The sequence below is a fragment of the Limulus polyphemus genome, unplaced genomic scaffold (genome assembly GCF_000517525.1).
Source record: "Limulus polyphemus unplaced genomic scaffold, Limulus_polyphemus-2.1.2 Scaffold36, whole genome shotgun sequence".
NCBI classification, from domain to species: domain Eukaryota; kingdom Metazoa; phylum Arthropoda; class Merostomata; order Xiphosura; family Limulidae; genus Limulus; species Limulus polyphemus.
Genome location: NW_013665646.1, coordinates 1,288,133 through 1,299,315, shown reverse-complemented (window position 1 = coordinate 1,299,315; position 11,183 = coordinate 1,288,133).

The following is an 11,183-nucleotide window of genomic DNA, read 5'->3' as shown; positions in this document are numbered from 1 at the left end:
CAATCAATGCAATAGAGTCCTGGTTTACTTCTGTTTTAACAACACACCTAATTTATTGTTATAGCTGGTAGAAATCTGATTCAAACCTATAACAATATTATTGATTCTGTCAATTTATTGTTTAGCCAATCAATGCAATAGAGTCCTGGTTTACTTCTGTTTTAACAACACCCTAATTGCATTGATTGGCTAAACAATAAACTGACAGAATCAATAATATTGTTATAGGTTTGAATCAGATTTCTACCAGCTGTAACAATAAACCCTAGTAGATTAACTCTATAATCCTTGCTACTTCTACTTATTTTAACTCTATAATCCCTACCACAGGCTATTTTCTATTCATTTTGTAACATCACCGGAAGATTCGTAGCACCAAACTTTCCGATAAAATCACCATTACTTTAAAAAGTACACAAACCTAACCTATTTGTTTGAACCGACAAACAACAGCAGAAACATAGTAGATTTGTATATTTCTGGGTGTTTCATTTTATGTGGGTCAAGCTAAATAGATGACGCATGGTGTGATGGAGAACAAGGGCTGAATATAAACCAGAGAGAGAGGCAGGATATCATTCCACCTGGCTAACGCTCAACTGACAGCATTTCTTTGTCTGTTTAAACAGTGGATGCTTATTGTTCACGGGGATCGGGAACTGTTTACAGCCTCCAAACGAAGACAAGAACTTTCAGCTGTCTGTGTGGTATTAGTGTTTAGAACCTGAATTACCGAACCAAACTTGGCAACATGTCTTACTCGTTTCCATGAATTCGTGCATTGTATACTCTCTTCTGCATGTCGTGATCCGATCATAACATGGTGACTTTCGGACATACCTGCCATTAGAAAGTCGGTGCGGGGTGGGGTGGACATCCCAGGAAATTAGAACGCTTGCCATGTATGCACATCTACCGGAACTTAACGAAAGACACCTGTGCATCGGGTTTAGCTCACGGGCGTGTGTCTCTAATATACTAACTAATCACCATATTTTCCATTATTATCCATCTGACGTCAAGTACACGTGTGCGTATCACGGTCGAGCTGCTTTACCCAGTACTTTACTGCTAGAAGGATTAGTACTGCTAGCGAAGGAAGCCAGACTTTCCGTTCTTTTGTATCGGTCACGCTCTGTCGGATTTTAGCAATCATAGGAAACGTCACGTGGCTTATCGTCTCTAACAGGTGACCTATGTGGACAGTGAAGTCAGATAAGTGATTGTTGGAAGGGTTGGGTAGATAGCTCTTGCGATTAAGAAGGCTGTGTTTACTTACGTTATAGGAGATTCCTCGAGACCGACCCACGCGAAAGCAGTATATTGTGGCCACACTCCCACCTGGTGGAAGGTGTAAGCGTTAGAAAATATAAACACGAGTTAGGGCTTGTACAAATCAAGGACTTGGTTTTTTTAATCGTTTCACAAAAGTTTTTGGGGAAAGAAAGGAATTTCGCCAACTTAAGATCTTTGTAATAACTGCTGCTTCTACATTAAAACAACTTTAGAACTGAGGAACTCTTTGTGGCTCTTTGTGGAACATTGATATATTCACCAACGAAAGAAGATGGACTACAGAATTCGTGAACTTCATGTCAGTTTCTTTTTTTCTGCTATCGAGTGATTAACATTAGATAAGTTTTATACTCCTTTCAAACCCGCCGCTTCTAAATGGCTGTTAAATGAGTTTCGTGTTGAATTGTTTTTGATCTTCCAAGATCCAATATAACACAATTAGGAGTCACGTGACTAGAAACAACTGTTGCCTTGGGAATTTGTAAACAAAAAAAAAGGTAAGTAATTCAAAAAGTACAAAATCATCTATCAAACTAGGCATAAGGACGCGAAAGTTACTCTTTTTTTTTTAATAAACCGGAATATAATTTAAAAGTACAATCATCTATCAAACTAGACATAAGGACGCGAAAGTTACTCTCTTTTTTTTTTTTAATAAAACGGAATAAAAATCTGGTTGATAACACAGCAGTAGAAAAAAGTAACGCGCATGTCATAACCATAAATTGTACGTAAGACCATACACGTAAGCATTTCAATAGCTTGGTCAGTTCTTCCTAGTTAAAAAGTGACCAGTTCTTCTTAACAAACAACGGTCGTTTCTTCCTGATAGGTGGTGGTCATTTCTTCCTAACAAACAGTGGTCAGTTCTTTCTGACAAGTGGTGGTCATTTCTTCTCAACAAACGACGGCCAGTTCTTCCTGACAGGTAGTGATCAGATCTTCTTAAGAAACAGTGGTCAGTTCTTCCTAATAAAAAAGTGACCAATTCTTCCAATTAAACAACGGCCGGTCCTTCCTGATAGGTGGTGGTTGGTTTTTTCCTAACAAACAGTGGTCAGTTTTTCCTGACAGGTAGTGTATCGATTGGTCAATTGCAAACATGTAGGATAATGTAGACAGGCAAAGCGTCGGGATCGAACCTCGAAACGGTCTTGGTCGATCCTTCTTGATCAGCAGGGAAACAGCTTATAAACATTAACTTTTTTTCGCGACGTTAATCTCTTAAAATATAAAACTTGTGTCATTTCCTAACATCTACTACTCGCAACAGTAGAACTTGTTCGATTGTCTGGTTTACTGAACATATGGGTCGGGCGTGGCTTAGTGTGCTCGGACTGTGAATTGAGGGTTCAAAGTTTACGCCCCGCTAGAAGCAAAAAAATGGATACGCATTTTGAGACCATGAGTGTACCATGAGAGTGACGGCCCAATCCCATTATTTGGTTAGACAATAGTAGTGCAAGAGTTGCGGCGGGTGCTGTTAATTAGCTACCTTCACTCTAGTCTATCAGACCGAAATTAAGGACGGCTATGGGCAGATAGTCCTTAAATAGCTTTGAGTAAAATTCTGAAACAAAGAAACTGACGCACATACCAGACAGTTCGATAACCTCGCTTATTGAACACGTGGGTCGGGCGTGGCTTAGTTGTTAGTGTGCTCAGGCCATGGACTGAGGATTCATGGTTCACGTCCCACTGGCTTATTGACACATATGAAGTGCATATCTCGAAAATACGAAGAAATGGCTAAAATCACTGCAAGGAATACATAATTATGTGACCAACATTACGAATAAACGACCTTTATTGGGGCCTAAAGGGAATGACGATAATTGTCCCTATATACTGCCAGACTGTAGGAATACCTCTATTAAACTGTCCCTATATACTGCCAGACTTTTAAATCTACTCCTTATAAGCAACGCAATTTATTTATATATTAAAGCACACAGCTACACATTGTGCTGGCAGGGCTGTGTATACCGCGGTGATCGAGCCCCGAACTTTAACGTTATAAACCCTCAAGTTTACCGCTGAGCTACCGGGCAGGCGTGTGCTAAAGTTTTACGTTTGTTGTCCAGCCAAAGCTACACAATGAACTATCTTTGTTGTACCCACCGCGTAGATCGAACCCCAGATATTAGTATTACAAGGGACCGGAGAGGCGTGTGATAATCTACTTAATTTGGTTTATAATTCACGAATACGGAATTTCATATGCGTCACTGAAGATAAGTTGTGATGATAGGGCGTTAGATGATTTGTCCATATACGACTGCTGAAGATTTCACGAAAGAAAACTCTTGATATAGACCACACGATTTGAAATTCTCCTCGTGATGATAGAATTCAAATATATATGATAACACTCTTACAGGTTTGAATCAGATTTCTACCAGCTATAACAATCAATTAGTGTGTTGTTAAAACAGAAGTAAACCAGGACTCTGAATCGACAACGTTATCCAGTAGATTAACTCTATAATCCTTACTACTGCTACGTATTTTAACTCTATAATCCCTACCACAGGGTACTTATTTTATTCGACTAACGTTGTCCCGTAGATTACCTCTATAATTACCACAGGGTACTTACTTTATTCGACTAACGTTGTCCCGTAGATTACCTCTATAATCCCTAGTAGATTAACTCTATAATCCTTGCTACTGCTACATATTTTAACTCTATAATCCCTACCACAGGGTACTTACTTTTATTCGACTAACGTTGTCCCGTAGATTACCTCTATAATCCCTAGTAGATTAACTCTATAATCCTTGCTACTGCTACGTATTTTAACTCTATAATCCCTACCACAGGGTACTTATTTTATTCGACTAACGTTGTCCCGTAGATTACCTCTATAATCCCTAGTAGATTAACTCTATAATCCTTGCTACTGCTACGTATTTTAACTCTATAATCCCTACCACAGGGTACTTATTTTTTAAATATTAATTTAGATTATTCTTTATTTAGGTAGTCATTTTTAGCGAAATTGTTTCGGCAGATATCATGTTTGTGCGGTGAAAAGTCCGAAACTGTTGTTGTATTAAAGCATTGTGTGCTTCCATCTAGTGACGAAAATTAAAACTATTAAATGTAGAAGTAATATATGTTTAAATTGAACATACTGCTCAGTAGTGGTTTTCCTTTTTATTACTATTACACAAATATACGTGTAGTAGAAGAGCAGAATAACAATACTGTTGGAAATCAATTAAGCTGATATATCCTCTTTGAGAAAAAAATATTACTACTTTCAAAAAATGTAATTGTATGCCCTTATCATACAAGAGAAACAAAATTTCGTGCATCTTCTAAAACTATCTTTCTGAGTTTGTTGTACAAATGTGTGTTTTAAATAGTATAACAAATAATGACTTTTTTTAAGTAAATTTAATTTTTCATAACTATTTGTCTAGAAAAATGAAGCTAATAAAACATAAGTTGTCATAATCTATAGGAAGGGATATATGTGGATCTAGTATTAATAAGTGTCAATAAACCTTGAAGAGTATATCAAACAAAAATCCACAGCTGTAATATTAATACTTTAAATGAAAAAGTGAGCGAGAAAACAAAAACATTAACTATATTTATCATGTCAAGTTTACCAGATAAAACTCACAAGTTTCATGTCTATACTTCTAAATAATCTTTGCTATTAATCTAAGAAAAATTTCTTAAATATATCACATGATATTTTATTTAAAATTTTCAACAAAGAAAACTTTAGCTGCTCACTTTGAATATCCAATGTTTAGGATGATATAACCGCATTTCACTTATCTTTCTAACCATACTAACATCAGTGTTTATTGAGGTCAACCATGTGATACAGGATATTTTTGTACATAAATATATAAAGTTGAATTTTTCTCCATTTTTTTTTTTCATGGACAATGGCAGAGATGTTCCAAGAGCTTCATTCCAATCCAACACTCGAACAAAAGATGGAGATATCTATCATTTTGATATTATGCAACATTAAATTCTTAGGAGTCAGGGACTATTTGGAAACTGTGGTTTAATCCAAAAAGGTATTATACTTAATGTAGAAATGAATAAATCATATTTTAGTCTCCAGTAGTTGACTCTGTTAATGAAATATTTATTGAAACTTTTTATGATTCTGCATTTGAACAGTTTACAGTGATGAGGCAATAATCGAATGATAATGTTAGCCGATGAAATAAAAATTGAACAGTAATGTTTATTGATAAACGTGCAAAAAATATTACCTAAAAGTTTAAAAACTGGATTTTTACGTTTATTGAAATATTTAAAAACAGTTAAAGAAAGAAAAACAATTTAATACAGGAATTAGAACAATTCATTTAAAGTTGACTGTCTACTATTTTTTCGAAGCAATTCATTGATAAAATTTGTATATTCATACCGTTTACAAAACTGGCCTGATCTGTGCTGTACGCCAAGTCGCAAAATTCGAAGCGCATCTCGCGTTTTAGTAATTGTTGGAGGTTTATCAGCTTCATGGGGTTCAGCTTCTTCTTAATCTGTCAATTTTGTGTCTGTCCGAATAACGGTCTGACAGAATATTAGTAAACCAAACTTTTAATGCTGATTCGACCTGGTTATCTTTTCCACTGCACTTTCTCTTACAGTTTAGGTTTTCATTCTGGTTTGCTCCCCTCTCAATGTCTGCTCGATTTATTAAAATTTTACATAAAAGAGTTTGGGAAATTTTTAATTGCATTGCTGCATTACGTTGCCCCATTTTTGGTAACGTTCTAAAATGGCAAATTTTTCTTTAAGGGTTAGATCTTTACGTTTCTTATGCACTTTTTCCATTATTAAAGAGGTTTAACAAAAATTGAAATTTATGGGAGCATCGCAAAAAAAAAACAACAACCTGCAGGACACAGTGTGTGTTATTAACAGCGATTTTCCACCTTCTGTATCTCAGACTGTGGTATTCCAAACTAGCAGATATTTTCAGTGGATGTGCTTTACTGGACTCTTACTTCACATACCAAATTTCAAGGCAATCTATTAATAAATACCTGAGATATAACATATCCAATTTTGATTGAGTTTCTTACTTTTTTTTTTTCCGCGCCAAAAGTACGGAAACTTTATTTGATACTTACTTAACTGTTATGGATTTGTTTCAAATTCGGTATACTGATAGATCTATAAAACCTACAATTAGGAGTCTCATTTGGTGTAAATATAAGTCACATGTGGAAAGTTACAACAAGTATTCATTCATTAGTTAGCTAGGCCGTGTATTTTATTTTACCCACATCATGCCCAAAGTTGAACAAAATACACGGCCTGGCTAACTAATGAATGAATATTTGTTGTAAAATTATTATCAATGCTATAACTGTAGCTAATAATTTGGCTACCAATTTTGATTTCATTCCTTGAAGTCACTCACTTAATCCTTTTTTGACCGCACCTTTTTTTTTTCACACCTAAGGTGTTTCTGATTAGATAGCATAGCCGTGCCAGTAACATAAAATGATTATGCTAAAACAATGATGGGCAAAATGACATAAAATAAAATTTAAACAAATCAAGGAGAAAGAAATGCATACATAGTTTGAGACATTGAAGTTAGTAAAACAAAAGTAACCAAGCGCCTCCATTTTCTATGAACAGAGAGTGAAGCATGAAACGCTACGAATTTTTGTACTCATTTCATCTAAATTAGTATCAGCCAACATCCCCCATTCCACTGGTGTATATATCTGATTTCATGTTACTAATCTGTATAATCCCTACCACAGGGTACTTATTTTAATCGACCAACGTTATCCAGTAGATTAACTCTATAATCCCTACCACAGGGTACTTATCTTAATCGACCAACGTTATCCAGTAGATTAACTCTATAATCCCTACCACAGGGTACTTATTTTATTCGACTAACGTTGTCCCGTAGATTAACTCTATAATCCTTGCTACTGCTACGTATTTTAACTCTATAATCCTGTATCAAGCACCCGAAGTATTTGCAAAGATACAGATCGTTCACAAACTGGTGTTATTAAACTGAGACATCAATAATATGTCTTAATCAGTACATTATATAGCGGTTTTCCTTCTTCTAAATCTTCAGTGGGCCCGAGCCTGGACCTGTGTGAGCGATTAATTGGTGATCGTGTGCATCGGACTTGAAAACTCTATTTGGATTTGTAAGTTGTTTTGCTTATATTGTTTTGTATTATTATTGTGCGTGTGTTTTTTCTCGCGTAGTTGTGTTCATTTCGAACTCGTTTAAGAGGATTCTTCCTGGGGAGTGCAGGAATGAGTACTGCCTCCCCCACCTTCCTGGCACAGATTTGTCGACTCTTAGCCCTCGGCTGTTATAGAGTCGTTTTTTTCTCTTTATGGTGATGTCGTGGACTGTCTCCAGCACTTTGGCTCTGGATGCTATGTCGCAACATTGTCTTCTTCTGCTGTTTCCCAGAGGTTATTGGGTCGTGGATGTTTTCCTCACAACAATCAGTCAATCACTGTTGAACCAGCTGGTCTGAATATCAAGTAGATGACTCTTCGTTCTACTCCGTTCGAGATACCTCACGAGGTTGTAGCTACTACATTAACACCATTTGGTCGTATGTAGAAGGTCGAGCACGAGTGCTATCCATCTCGTCTAGGTGTTTGCACAAGTAAGCGACGCGTTAAGATTGACATGAAAAGTCCAGTGCCAAATTTTTTGAAGATTGGTAGTTATTTCTGTCATGGTCAACTACGCTGGTATGTGCCGTAGTTGTGGTCGCGAGGGACACCTGCTTCGTTCCTGTGATACTATTTGTTGTCAGAAATGTAAGGACTATGGCCATAGTGTCGACGAATGTACTTTATCTTGTAACATCTGTGAGGGGGCCACCATTCCTCATCTTTCCCTGAGAGGGTCCCTTCCTATGCTAGCACAGTGGCAGGTTCATCTGAAAAAGACAGTGACCTTGTTTTTGACATGCCTGCAGTTCAGTTCGTTTCCTCTGCCGTTGATGTTGTGCCATCGTCTCTACCTGCAGTTGTTCCTGTGCTGCCAGAGCCTGTTGTCATTGAGTCTCCAGTTGAAGGTGTGTGTGAAGTGAGCCCTGTCCCAGATGATGTATTGGTGCTCCCAACCTCAGTGGTATCCCCTGAGTCACCTTCAAAGGTGTCTATGTCATTTGTTTCTGACCTTCCTAGCCTTCCTAGTTCTTCTGACGAACCACCTTCTTCAAATTGTGGTTCCCCATTAGTTGTGGAAGTGTGGTGCCGGTAGAGCACAGCAATGCTTGTTCAATACATTGTCTGCCCAGTTGCCATGAGTTTGATCCAGTTTCTATTCCACCCCAGGCTAGTTCAGGTGGTGTTTCCACATCTTCCAATGTTCTGATCTCATCTCTCCTTCCTGCTGTTCCTCGCCAGAAGTCTTACCTCCCAATTGCTGTGCCTCCTCTCTGGCCTTCGGCCTATAGTGACACACATCATTTGTCAGTCTCCTCTGGGGTATCTGGATACCTGCTCTCTTCCAATGTATCAGATAATGAGCCTATGACTGATGCTGTTAGTTGCATGAAGCGTGTTTTGTCGACGTCGTTATCGTCTGTCACAGCCAAGCAGCAGAGTTTATAATGTATGTATTCTTTTTTACTCTCTTCGTGGGTTTTTCCTTTTTAACTCTTAACATTCAGGGGTTGCGTACTCCTGCAAAGCAATAGTATGTCACTTCTCTTTTTGATCGTTTTCGGGTCGACGTCATCTTTCTCCAGGAGACACATTTTGCATCGAAGTCAGATCATTTTAAGTTTGTTATTACATTTTCTTTTTCATGCAGCTGTATATCCGGTCGGCAGTGCCATCAATGATGTTTCTGACCATCGTGCTTTTCTTCTCGCTTTTAACGATTTCTCGCCTATTCCTCGGGGTCCTGCGGTATGGCGGTTTAATGTTTCACTATTAACTGATGATGTGGTTCTTGAGGATCTGGGTGCTCTTGTGTTCGATTGGTGCTCTGCTCCTCTCGTTAATGATGTTTGGTGGGCTGGGTTGAAGGAAGTTTGTGCTCATTTGTTGAGACAGGCTGGCATCCGGTGGTTACGAACTGAATGTTTGCATTTGTGGCATCAACAAGCAGCCTTAGCAGCATTGCTCCGGGGTAACCCTGATGGTCCATGGGTTAAATTGGACATTGAAAGGCTTAAATGTGAAATTGATGTTGCATATAACAAGCTTTTTAGGGCTGCTTCTGTCTCTCACTTGATGGACTCTTTGAAGCCTGGCTCTTCTTGTCGGGTTTCCTTGTGTCAGTCAAGGCGTTTGGTGAAGTGTCGGCACATTACCAAATTGTTGACTTGTAATGGTCAGCTGACCACTGATATTAATGTTATTTTAACTATGTGTTATGACTATTTTAGTGCTTTGTACTCTTCTACATCAGTAAATAATGCTTTGTGGATGACATTATTCAGTTTCTACCGACCGTAGATCAGGCTTTCCTTGGGATGTCATTCAGTCACTGCCCCTTGGCAAGTGTCCAGGGCCTGATGGCCTTCCTGCGGAATTCTATCGTCAGGTTTGGCGTTTCATCGGCCCTCAGTTTGTTCAGGTCTTCAATGACTGCCTGAACCATGGTTGTTTGCCATCTGGTACTCTGGATGGTTTAATTTCATTGATTTGTAAGGATCCATCTCAAGCTGATAGTCTGTCCTTTTGGAGAGACCCATATCTCTGCTCATTGTTGATTCCAAAATCATCTCTCGTGTGTTATGTATGCGACTGAGTGCGATTATGCCCACCCTTATACTCAGTACCCAAACATGTGGTGTCAGAGATCGGAGTATTCAGCACAATCTTGTGCTTCTACGTGACTTCTTTCATTACATCAGTAACCGGAATATCCCTGCCATCTTTGTTTCCCTCGATCAAAGCAAGGCATTTGATCGAGTCCACCACACATTTTTGTGGTTTGTTTTGAGGAGATATGGGTTTCCTCCTGTTTTCTTACATTATCTTCATTCCTTCTATTCCAAGGCATCCAGTAAACTCTTAGTTATATACCTTGACCATTGAATGTTTGTTATCATATTTTTTATCATACTTCTTCCATTCATGATATCCAGCAACTTGGTGGTATCTCTGTTAAGTTAGCCATGCTGATGATGTCAATCTCTTCACGTCTAACCTGTCTTCCCTTGGTACTGCTCTTGCTGTGGTGGAGACATACTCTAGGGCTAGTGGAGCTCAACTGAATCTTGCCAAGTCTAAGGCCAGATGGTTAGGTCATTGGGCATCATCCTCAGATACACCTTTTGGCTTGACATGGACAACCTCTGCTTTAAAGTGCTTTGGGGTTTGGTTTTTTCCTCTCCAACTGTTCTTTGGGATGATTGTTATTAATGATGTTTGTTCCACTCCTGCTAACCTCTTTCTTTGTGCACAAGTTATCTGTCAATGGATTTTGCACCTTCTGTGGTATGTTGTTGCTGTGTTTCCCTTGGAGGAAAGTTGTGCACGAATAGTGGATCGTCTTATCTTTTCCTTTTATGGAATGGGAAGACTGAGCTTGTCTTCTGGCTCTCACTCCACTTACCTCTTAGTAGTGGGGGTCTTGCGATTCCATGCATCAGGACTAAATGTCTGTCATTGCTCATTACTTGGACTGTTAAGTGTCTGTCTCGGGATGGTACTCCCTGTTGTCCTTTCACTCGCTTCTTGTTGGGTGTGGGACTAAAGGTTTTAGGTTTTCCCCTTTCCTTGTTGTCTCCCGTATGTTTTGACCCTCCTCCCTGGTATTCCCAGTGTGTTTCAACTGTTTGCCATTGTCAAGGGGAGGATAGTGATTTGACGTCTTGTCTTCACAATCACATACTATTTATCGTTTACTTGTCCCTCGACATTCCTCATCGGTATTGAG